Source organism: Macrotis lagotis, chromosome 6 (genome assembly GCF_037893015.1).
Source record: "Macrotis lagotis isolate mMagLag1 chromosome 6, bilby.v1.9.chrom.fasta, whole genome shotgun sequence".
In the NCBI taxonomy this organism is placed as follows: domain Eukaryota; kingdom Metazoa; phylum Chordata; class Mammalia; order Peramelemorphia; family Peramelidae; genus Macrotis; species Macrotis lagotis.
The window spans coordinates 220381379-220394182 of NC_133663.1; the positions used below are offsets into that span (position 1 = coordinate 220381379).

At 36.2% G+C, this 12804-nt stretch overlaps 1 pseudogene; it reads left to right on the top strand.

Annotated features, from left to right (window-relative positions):
* LOC141491416 (ARL14 effector protein pseudogene) overlaps nt 1–12804 on the top strand; it is a 91634-nt pseudogene that overhangs the window by 35999 nt on the left and 42831 nt on the right.

The window sequence follows — 12804 nt, forward strand, 5'->3', positions numbered from 1 at the left end:
ATTTTCATGTTTAGGACTCATATTTGAAGACCTAAGTTTCTTACCTTTTGAGCTTGATAAAGTAATAGATTATATTAGGGAGGTCAAGAGACTAGTATTGTTTTACTTTATTCACAGACACTTAGGCAAATTACAGTTTTATTTAGGATATCCAAACATTTCATCCAGGCTTTATAATAAAAATAATAGCTGTTTTGGAGACCATGAAATGATATCTTGCTCTATATTTTCTAAAGTAAACTGGGACCTATGTCCTCTATATCTGAATGCTTCCTTTCTTTTATCTTCTACTACCGATTTTCATTTATACAATCCTCCCAGTTTCTCTTATCTATTCAATAATGTGAAGAACTTGTCATAACTCTTATTCATTTGTGGCCTTTGGTCTTTCTAACTCTCAAGTATGCTTTTATTTTTTCCACTGAGGTATTATTATTTTACTCATTCAATTAAGAATTGTGATATTCCTCCAAAACATAGTTTTCTCTCTTCAAAGTTAGAAAGTTCCGATATCAAATGTTTAGTTGACCACATTCCAAAATGCCATTCCTGAACTTGTCCAAGATCTCCTCCCTCTTGTCTCTTACAGCTGTTGTTGATGTACATCAATTTATTATGTCTGGCATCTATGTTCCAAATTGTTTGAGTTTTCTTGATCAATACAGGATAATTATAGCATATCTTTTAACTAAATCAAATTAACTTTATAGGTAATGGTGAACTGGAGTTCAAACTGAATTTCTATTGAAAATTTAAGGGTATGCTTAGAAAAATACAATTAGATGCTTATTGATTTCTGATGAAAAATTAGAAGATAAATGTTTTTTATGAAAATATACTCAGATCATCATTGAATAATTGAATTTTCACATGCATACTCTCTACATATACATATACAAACATGTGTATATATAAAAGACTTTTTCTAATCACAGTTATTTTTCTGAAAATGGAATCATCAAGTCCATCATATTTTTTTCACAGTACTGTAATTGTATTTCTAACCAAGGACAGCTTCACTAGAAAGTTTGAATTTAGTCAGTTCTTTTTTTCTTTAGCAATTTCTTCATGGCTAACCAAGAAATTCAAAATAATTACATTTTACTTTACCATTAGATCAAAGTACTCTAGCCTTTCTACTTTGATATCTATCCAAACATTTTATATCTGCATAGACTCTTAGAACTCAAATACATTTCAGAGAATATATAGTATATTGTAACAAGGCTAGATATTCTCAAGATTAGTAATTATCTTTAAAAAGATCAAGTAATTTGCCTTACTTGTAGTCACATATATTAGAATGAATGAAGTCTGGAAGAATTAATGTTTGGTTGTTAGGAAACTTTAAATAAATATCATTTCTGTATGTAAAGCAGAGAGAAATGAAAATCACCCATTCTTACTACATTGTACTTTAATTTCAATAAATAAAAGTATAAAGTTATTAATAAATCCTAAAATTGTTGACATTTATGAGTGATCCTTCATAAGGATACTTTTTAAAATACTTCTGTTTATATTTTCTTTCAATAATAATTTAGAGTATGCAATCAACATAGGCAGTTTTATTTGTGTTTAGGATTTTATTCTCTTTTTTCCCCTATACTACCTTTGAAGAATTAGAAGCAGTTGTAGGTAGAGTCCAAGAAAAGAAAAAGTCAAATGTATAACTAGATGGGACCATATCGAGATTTATAGTCATGGAGATAGCCATTTCCTTTCTTGGAGAATATTTTGACTAAAACCTTCAGTAATTTTTTTCTTTTTAAACTGTTGAAGCATTGATATAAAAGGTAGGAAGGAGAAAAGCATAGCATCTGCCTTGTGTGACCATGAGGAAATCACTTAACCTTCTACTCTCTGTCTTTCCTCAAGTTGCTCATGTATATCAATGGAGGAATTCCTATGCAGAGAATTCATTACATAATTTGAATGCCTAGCTCTAGACTTAAAAAAATATTCATTCTTATTTTTAAACACGAGTTTAAATATACTCAGTGAGAAAGTGGCAGTGACCTTTGGATTTAAGTCCTGCTTCTAACACACACTGACTGTGTGACTATGGGCAAGACTCTTAAGACTAGGTTGCTGACAGTCTACATCTAGGAAGTTACCCCTACCAATAAAACCATAGGTCTAATCTAGCTCTATTGTTTATTGACATTGCCCCTAAAATAAAGCTAAATAAAGCAAAAATGCAAAAAAAAACCTCAAAAAACATAAAAACCTACCTTTATTCAGGTCAGATAAGTTTTCATTATCTCAAACTGAATGAATTTGGGTTTTATTCCTTGCATTCTTATTCTACACAGGGAATCCAGGTGTAGATAAGGACAGGGAAGGAGTTTTAGGTATATTTAGCTAAATTGAATATAGTGGCACTCAAAGTTAGTTCCTTTAATCTCTATAGCCAATTCAGTTCAGTTCACATTTAATGAATATCTGATACATGCATGCTACTATTTTAAGAGCTGACGAATGTTATGAAGGTAAATAAGACATATCCTGTGCCATCTTGGAACTTATTATCTAATAGAGAAAAGAAAGAATTTAGACAAATTTAATAAGATATAGAATATCATAAATACATAAAACAGGTATCAAATACCAGGACTTTTCTGTGGCTTGAGTACTACTATTTTGGGGTAGTGGAAATTGAATTAAATCTTACAGGATGTAAATAGGGACTGTTTCTGATTTGACCAGAAACTGTAAGAGTCTTTTTCTCCCATATTGATTTTTTTGAAGACACCCACCTCTACCTCATTTCTTTCTCACCCAACCTTAATCACTGAATGGACATTACCTTAGTCTGACTGAGAGCTATTAAAGATGCTGGCTTAAGAAAAACCAAGCTTTTCCACTGCATGTAGGGCCATGTCCAGTCATCTTGATCCATAACTGGCCACTTGACCAGGTGGTTCTGGAGGAAAAAGTGAAGGAGATAACTTTGCACAGTCCTCCTTCAGCTTTACTTGCATGTCATGGCAACTTGGCAACTATGTTTCAGTAGCTTAGAAATGAATACCAGAGGACTAAGAAGTATCATTCTCATTTCATAGAGAGTGGGCAGCAGTTAAATTAGGGAAAGGAGAGAATAGACAAAGGTGAATTGTTAGGAATTAATTTTAGTGGTCTACACCAGGGCTTTCCAAACTACGGGCCACATCTGGGCCACATGCAACCTGCAGTGTAATTTTAATGCAGCCTGCCTGTGGGTTTTAATTTTCATGTGTGAAAAAATAAAATAATAATTTGCATAGAATGCCTATTAGATTTTTTAAATTTTCATCACTAATAAATAATCTCTTTGTTCATTCTCTTTGGTGTTGTTAAGCAGTATTATGGATATAACATTTCACAGGGAATTTTAAATCAATCTGCATAGGGTATGATGCAGTCTAGTCAATAATCACCTACCTTTATACTGTTGTGTTGTTTTTTTGTGTTTGCTTTTGCACTTTGTGCCTTCACCAGTTGTACTGATGACATGCATTCCCCCACTTTCTAAGAAGTTAAAAGTACCATGACTTTTTGTAGTGCTTGCTAAACCTAAGGTAAGACTACAAATTAATTATTATTTTAGTGTACTGTATTCTTTATTCTGGGTGCAACCCTTGAATAATTATTTTATTTTAATATAGCCCTGAGATAACCCTAGTTGAATAACCCTAGTCTATACCATAAATCATGATGGTTTAAAATAGGGTAATAACATGAGAGGGATATTTTTTCAGCCAATCATTTTTTTTTAAAAATTTGATTTCTATATTCTTTCCCAACCTCCAGCTTCTCCCCTATCTATTTAGAAGGCAGGTAAAACAATACATATAAATACATACATGTAAAAACATGTAAAGTCATGAAAAACATATTTCCATATTAGCCATGTTACCAAAAAAGCAAGAGAAATGAAGTAAATGAAAAAATTATGCTTCAGAGTTCATCAGATTCTCTCTGGAGGTCCTCCATTTTTCATCATAGCATTTTTCATCACGAGTCCATCAGTGTAGCTAAATGTTTCATAATTGTTTGTCGTACAATATTGCTATTATTTTATACAGTGATCTTCTAGTTCTGTTCATTTTGATTTGCTTTGAATCATGTAAATCTTCCCCGGTTTTATTGAGATCATCTTGCTTGTCATTTTTTACAGCATAATTGTATTGATCACAAGAATATACCATAACTAGTTTGGTTATTCCCCAATTGATGGACCAGTAAGGGAAGCAAATTTAACCTTCCAAATAAGAAAACAGCATTCTGAAACTGATTTGAAAATTTGTTTAATAAGCTCATATTGTCTTAGGTACTATGCTAAGTCCTAGAGATACAAAGAAAGGGAAAAAACCAACAGTTTTTGTTTTAAGAAACTCACACAGTGGGGGAGACCATGTACAAACAGACCATGTATATATATAGTATAAATTGTAGGTAGTATTCTCAGGGGGAAGATTAAGAAGGACTGGAAAAGACTTCTTGTAGAAGGTGGGACCATGGCAGAGTTAAGGAGGAAGAGGGGAGACAACCATTCTCTTTGGATTAAAGATTATATGGTGGAAGGCATTAGAATACTAAAAAGCTAGGAATGGGGCAGGTTATTAAAAAAAAAACCCAAACATTTTAAATTTGATACTAGAGAGAATAGGAAGTCATTGGATTTGATAAGATAAAGGGAGGAAAAGGTCTGACTTGTTCTTTTAGAAGGAGTTTTTACAATTGAATAGAGGATGAATTGGAATGGGAAGAGATTTAAGGCAGGGAGAACAGTCAGAAGACTTTTGTAACATTCTCTATATGAGATTACTCCAAGGTTTCAAACTTGTTACAATGATGATGCTACTTAGAAAAGCAAGTCAGAGGGAGGGTTTAGCTTTTATAGTAAGATGATGATCAGTTTAGGACATGCTGAGTTTGAAATACTAGCAAGACATTTAGGTGAAAATAAGGGACAGTAGTAATACACTTATACCACCAACATCATAGATTTCTCACTAAATACAAACTATCCCTTTTTATTGTTATTGTTCTAACTAAAACCCTTTTGAAAATGTGAATTTAGTATTCAGGAGAGAGGTCGTTTGGGATAGTAACACCAAGATGGTAATTATACACACACACACACACACACACACTAATCAGCACTGGATCCATGAGGAAGGATTACAGTAAAGAGATGTGAAAAGGAAGGGAAACAAAGAAGTAATGGTTATAGAGGTAGGAAAAGAACAAGGGACTTCTAGGTCAAGTAGAGAAGAAATTTCAGGAAGGGAAGGATTGATCAGCACTGTCATATCCTACAGAAAAGTCAAAGAGGATGAGGATGGAGAAAAAAGGGTTTTAGATCTCTGAGTAAGGAGTTTGTTAATGATTGTTGAGACATTTGTGGTAAAGTAGTGGAGAGATATCATATTTTTTAATTGGTTTTGAGGGACTTAAGGCATTAAGTATAGACTACTCTTTCTAGAAGTTTGCAGCAAAGGAAAGAAAAGATTAGTAGTTACAATGAGGAGGGTTGGATTTTTGTTTGGTTTTGAATGGAAAAGACAGGAATATATTGCATCAAAAAGTCAACTGAAGAATATGCTGAAGATGCAACAAAGAAAGGAGAAAGAAAGCAGAACTTTATTACTTTTTTCTTACTACTGTTGAATTCCTAGGTGACTATGCATTATTATTTTAAAATCACTTTATAATTTATAGTTGAATTTCTAAATTATTTTTAAGAAAGTATAGCATTTCTTCATTTCTTTCCAAATGATTTTTTTTTGTTTGAAGATTAGATCTCACTCTGCTAATGAAGTTACTTCAGTTAATGAGATTATATTTGCAAATATTGAGCTATATTGGTTTGGAATAATAGACTTTTCCAAGCACAAATTATTATTCAAATCATTTTTCCAACATAACTAAATTCGTTTGGATAAACACTTTTATGAGTTGTATAAAATAGTTTGTCATGTTGCTAGTAAATTAGTAAGTTGTATGTCTGTTCCTTTAATGTACTTTGAAGTTATTACTCAGAATTTTCTAGTCAATCTTAACTACTTGGTAAAGTATTGGTATATTTGCTTTTCAACTTTTCTGGATTCTACACACATGGTAGTGATTTTTTAAACTGTTTTAGACGTTGTCATATGGAGGAAGGAGAAATCTCATACAATGTGATTTCCAAAATCATAATTCGCACTAGCAGAGGTAGTTGCAGGAAGTCATATTTTTATTTAATTACTTAGAACTATTCAACTTTGTAAAATAATGAGCTTGGCACAACTGGAAGTTTTCAAGCAGAGAATGAAGGACCACTTGTCTTTATCTTTTTCATGAAAGCATATTTTTTTGTGTCACTGTTCAAATGTTCAATCAGTTTCCTAAGCAAATTTTCCATGTGTAAGACTTTTATTTCCTTTAAAAATTTTTTTAAATTTTTGTTTATTTAAGGCAATGTGGTTAAGTGATTTGCCCAGGGTCACACAGCTAGGCAATTATTCAGGCTTGTATTTCCTTATTAATTTTTCACTTCTCAATTTAAGAAAGACATGGAGTGGGTTGCCATAGAAAGTGAACCTCTCAGAAAGTTAATGGAATCTGGATTTGGGGATTAGAAAAGATAAGTGAGTTTACCATACTGAGCTTCAAATGCTGAAGAGACCATGGTCCCTTTGCATGATAAAAATATTCATATTCATGAGGTCATACTAATTTTATGCCTCTTAGTCTTAGTTTGATTGGGTCCGTAATCTCATCACTGTAGGTACTCTTTTCAATCTCAAATCAAGAAGCATTTATTAAGCCCTTCATTCTTATTTGCATACTGCTGAATGAAGATAGGGAATTCACCACTCTTGCTGACTGGGTCTCCTCTTATGAGATTATGTTATATAATGACAACTGAGCTCTCACTGTAGCAAGGCAATATTTTTATACTTCTCTATTTGATTCACTCTCCCACTTATCACACAGTGGCTCTTTAGAGAATATTTTTTTCTCTTCAAATTTCCCATGACCTCAGACCCAGCCCATTCAACTAAGAAGCTTGCCACACACTTCACTAAAATGGCACCTCAGGACATTGTAGTGACCATCCTCTCTTCTCCACTTATTTCATCTCATTCAGATGCTTTCCTTGCCTTTTTTCCTCCTTTACATCTGTCTCACAAGTAGAGGTGGCCCTTCTTGTGAATGCAAACCTCTCTATATACAGAAATGACTCCATTTCATCCTATTTCTTACAGCAAATTACCCTGTATTATTCCATTCTACTGATCTTTAATCTCTCCCTGTTAGGCTGCTTCCCTTTTGCTTAGCCAAAAAAAAAAATGCCTATATCATTCCCATTCTTGCCAAAACACTTGATTTGTCTATCCCTGCAAGCTCCCTTCCTATATTTCTCCTTCCTTACATTGCTAAACTGGTTTTCTGTCTTCTCTTAATTTTCTGTATTCTGGCTTCTAGTTTCATTATTTAGTGTACCCCATTCTCTGCCAAGTTGCCAAAACCCCTTTTTTTTAAAAAAAATAATTCTATTTTGTTTTTAGTCCTGAATTCTCTTCTTCCTTTCTCTCCCTCACCTTCCTTTTAAGAAGTCAAGAAAAATAAAATCTGTTACAAATGTGTATGGTCATGCAAAACAAAGTTCTACATTAACCATATCCTCTTACCAAAAAAAAAAGGAATAAAAGAAAATATGTTCTATCACTTAGTTCATCAATCTGGAGATGGACAGCCTGTTTCATCATGAGTCTTTTGAAACCATGATTGGTCATTGTATTGATCAGGGTTCCCAAGTCTTTAAAATTTGGTTACTTTTACAAATTTGGTTATTATTATTATATAAATTGTTCTTCTGGAACATTATACACATAAATAGCAACATTATTTGATGATCAACTATGATAGACTGAGTTCCTCTCAGCAGTTTAATGAACAAAAATAATTCTAAAAGAATTTTGATAGTCTCTGAATTCATATACAGAGGAAAATATATAAAATTTGAATGCAGACCAAGATACACTATTTTCACTTTTTAAAATTGGTTTTGTTTTTTTTTCTCATGGCTTTTTCCTCCTTGTGTTATGATTCTTCTTTTACTTGACTAAAATTCTATAATGTTAAACATGATTATACATATATAACCTATATATCAGATTCCTCACTGTCATGAAGAAGGGAGTGAGGCAGAAAAAATGAGGTACTTAAAAATCTTAACCAAAAAAATCACTGATGAAAAAATCTAACATGTAATTGGGAAAAAACAATATATATATATATATATATATATTAAAAGTAAGTTGTTATGCTTCTGCTCGCTTAATTTTTCTGTTAATTAATATCCCCTTCACCTGTTTTTTTTTAGTGGCAAATAGTATTGTTACCTCCATATCCTTTAACTTGTTCCAGTTCTTTGACATCACAAAAAAAAGAGATGCTATATTTTTTTGTATATACAGGTCCTTTTGTTCTTTCTTTGATCACTTTCAGATATAGACCTGGGTCAAAAGTTATACACAGTTTTTCATATATAGTTAGAAATTTTTTTCCCAAAGTGTTTGGACCTGTTCACAACTCCATTAATCAGTCATTAAAGACTGTTCCTGCCCCGCTCAGACCTTTGGGGGGCGGTGGTTAGCGGGGCCGGGCCGGCAGGCGGGGCCGGGCCCGCCTACCCGCCCCCTCGCCCCGCCAGACCTCAGGCCTGGGCCACCGCTCCTGCAAATTTAGACATGGCCAGAGACCCCAAGGGGAGCCGGCCCGGCCTGGCCAGAAGCGACAGCACAGCGCTACCCTCTACCACAGTAACTGTGACCTGAACTACGAGCGGTATCGGGAAGATTTCCCCTACAGGGTGTATGAGTATCAGAGGATCCCCCCACTTATCAACCGAGCACCTGTCAAGAGTAGACGGACCCACATGGGTACAGAGGGCAAGAGTGGCCTCAATCCCCACATCCCTCCACGAAGCAACAACCCACCCCCTGTCCGGACAAATTTAAGAGCTGAGGAGCTTCACTGGATCAAGGGGTAGTTGAGCCAGATCAAAGCCCAGGTGGAAAGTCTGCTGGAGAGCCTAGAGCGGCTGGACCAGCGAGGAGACCGGCTGGAAGGACCCCAAGATAGTGAGAAGAAGGGCGTCTCGGCCAGTGGGGAGTCGTCCAGTGCAGCAGCCGAGGCCCAGAGAGAGCCCCGCGGCAAAGAGAGCCCGGAGCCCCCGAGCGCGCAGCCAGAGAGATGCGGAGAGCGCGGAGGAGAGCACGGATACAGAGGAGGCGATGAAAAACCACACATCGGATCCCGATGGGAGCCAGTAGAAGCCCTGAGTCCCTTCCCATAGCCTCCCCAGGTCGGACCCTTTCCTTCTCCTGTGTTTGTATTTCTTGGCGGCCTCTGACCCGCGCCCCATGTAACCCACCCTCTGGTCTCCCTGCTTCCACAGCAGACCCCGTGTTCTTGGCCAAGCTTGTCTGCCCTCGCCCCCAGGAGCCTGCTGGGCATCCCGTGTCCTCTACAGACCCGGGCACGTGGCCAAGGGGCTGGCCCGGAGGACGGTCTGGGGAGGCAGGAAAGTGTGGCAGGTCTAGAATTTCCCTTTGGAAAAAACCAACCCTCCTTCTCTGTGCTGTTTCACCCATCCCATGAAAAAGGGGGTTCCTTTGGTAGGAAGATTTGGCAGGACAGGGGTGTCTGGAGGAAGCCTGTTGGGCAAACTCTGCAATTCAAATTACTCTCTTTCATCACAAAGATGCTCAACGACGATTTTCGGTTCCCCAGCCCTCCTGAGCACCCACTCATCCTCTCCTGGGGTTCCCCGGGTAGAACCGGGGCCATCCGGCCCCATCACCTCTCTGGCCGTTTCCCTGACCTTCGGCATTAGGGAGATGGCGGCCATCCACCCCCCATCCCTGCAGGTCGTGCCGCCTCCGATCCCCAGAGAATGCCAAGCAGGCTGGGTGACGGACAGCTCTGATTCGGCCCCCTGGGGCTCACCAAGGATCCCCTTTTTCTAGGATCACGTGGCTTCCATGGTTTGCACTACCAGCCTTCATGGGACCCCCTTCTCTCCCCCAGTCCCTACAGAATTCCATCCCCACAGTGGTGCATGGGAAACGAATTGTGTTTCTGACAGTGCGTTTCTGCTCAGTGTTAGACACAGTCAGCTCCCGCCACCCCCCACCTCGGCCAGTTTGTGGCTCGTCTCCTTGCTGGCGCGCCGTGTCTGTGCCGCGGATCCACTCCCAAGCGTTGTGTTAAACGGAAACATTAAAGTCTGTATTTCTTTCTCTGGTTAAAAAAAAAAAAAAAAAAAAAAAAAAAAAAGACTGTTCCTGCCCCTAGGATTTTTTCTTTCTTTCTTTCTTTCTTTCTTTCTTTCTTTCTTTCTTTCTTTCTTTCTTTCTTTCTTTCTTTCTTTCTTTCTTTCTTTCTTTCTTTCTTTCTTTCTTCCTTCCTTCCTTCCTTCCTTCCTTCCTTCCTTCCTTCCTTCCTTCCTTCCTTCCTTCCTTCCTTCCTTCCTTCCTTCCTTCCTTCCTTCCTTCCTATTTTTTGATAATTCAAAGTGATTAGTATGAGGAGGTACTTATTTCTCTATTTATTGACTAGAACTTTTTCACATGACTTTTGATAACTAATATTTCTTCTCTGTAAACTATAGTTTCAGCATTTATCAATTGGGGAGTGATAATTATAAATTTATTTCTCTATATACATTAAAAATGAGACCTTTATCAGAAAAATATCTTGTAAAGGTCCATTCCCAATTTCTTCTTTTCTTTTAACTCCAGCTGTCTTGGTTTGTTTATGCAAAATACTTAAAGTTTTATATAATCATCCATTCTTATCTTTTCTATCACTTGTTTGGTTATGAACTCTTCCCAAGTCCATAGATGTAACATGTCATTTTTTCCGTGCACTTCTAATTTGCTGAAGTCACCCTTAAACAGTGATGATCTAATTTCCAAATGTAATAACCTTTTCTCACTCTTTTCCTTCTTGGTTTCTCTAGCTTTTAATAGAATTGATCACCAGCTTATTGTTGATAGTCTCTACTCTCTAGATTTTCATAACAGTTCTCTCTCCATATTCTTCCCCTGTCTATCAGATTGCTTTTTCTCCATCTCCTTTTCTGGATCTTGATTAAAGTTCCATATAATAAGGAGGGAATCCCATTCCCCCTGAGCTCTAACCTAGGCCATTTTCTCTTCTCCTACATTACTCTACTTGGTAATATTATTAGATTCAAGAATTCAGTTATTATCTCCTTTCAAATAATTATCAGGTTTATTCATTCAGCCTCACCTCTCTCTGGACCTCCAGTCTTTACATCATTAACTTCCTATTGGACATTTCAAACTGGCTATCCTATAGAAGTCTTAAATTCAACACATCCCAAACTGAACTTTTTTTTCTTACTTTTTTTCTAAATTCTCCTTTACTATGCAGGGTAATACTATTTTTCTCTCAAGTCACGCAACCTTACAACTTAGTTATCACCCTCACATATGACCTACCTCTTAGTCCTTAAACAAGTCATCTCTTTTTCCAGTCTTAGCTTTTCCCAAGGATATCCTTTTCAAATGATACCCCGTTTTTGCTTTATGATATACTTATCTGCAAAATCCTAAATCATCCTCAAATTAATTTTAGTAGAAAATGTAATGGGAAAGATAAATTAATTTATCACTACATAAATTGTTATATAAGCTATTAGTCTATGTGGCTTTTAAGGTCCTTGCATAAGTTTTTATTTTAAAATTTGCTTTTTCCTAAGTTGAATTTTTAGAAGCTTAGTTTATAGCATCAATTTAGTAACAAGAGGAACAAAAATGTCTTTGACAGTTGCTAAGAGTTAGTCTATTTTCACTCATGGAGTTATATAACAGAGCATTAGTCATTCAATAGTTTACATATTTTTTAAAAAAGAGAAGAATATAGTAATTAGAGGTTGTGGGGAGAAATCATTTTCAGAAAATTCTCAAAATGGAATCCAGATTGTCCAAAAAAACATTGTTCAGACATAATCTGAGATTAATCATTGAATTAAAGAATTTAAGTGTTAATTCTGAAAAACTCTACCTTAATCATTGATTAATAGGATAAGTCACCCTTACAATTTTCAATAATTATTTTTATTTATGCCATGTGATTACATATTTTTCTTTTTTTATGTGTTTGAAAGATATACAGTAAAACAGGACAGAGGAATGTACATGAAAGCATGTACCTTTATTTTATTTAGCTCTTTAAAAAATATTTATTTAGCCTAGTAACCTTTGTTTTTTTTTTAATTTGAGAGAGATTTGGCATGTTTCTTTTATTGCCAGATTTAAGCAACATGGTGTCTCAAGGAAAGGAAAACTCCTAGGGATAGGGGAGCTTAGAATGTACCTTAGCCAGTATTTAGGAATTAGCTCTATCTTACCCTCCTTTGTCTGTTCTGTCACCCATGAAGTAATTCCTCCACTCCATGTTAATCCTCTCCAAAGGTGGTCCAGTGAAGCCAAAGGCATAAAGAAACATGTTCTCCACCCTAAGCAATTAAGTGCTTGAAAGGGGCCTCCATTTGCTAGCCTACTGTATTAATTTTCCTGCTGAGCTAGCTAGATGTTAAGCAAGGTCCTCTTGAATTAGGGGGCTCAGGCTTCCCAAAAATTTGAAGAGTACGGAAGGGCAAATCTTGGGAGTAGAAAGCATTAAGGGATTGAGGAGGAAGTAGGTTTTCCAAACTCCACTGCTGGTCTTGGACTAGTCCCTATTCCAACGCAGTGAGAGATGCCAGATAACCAAGACCTCAGTTCTCAGCACTGA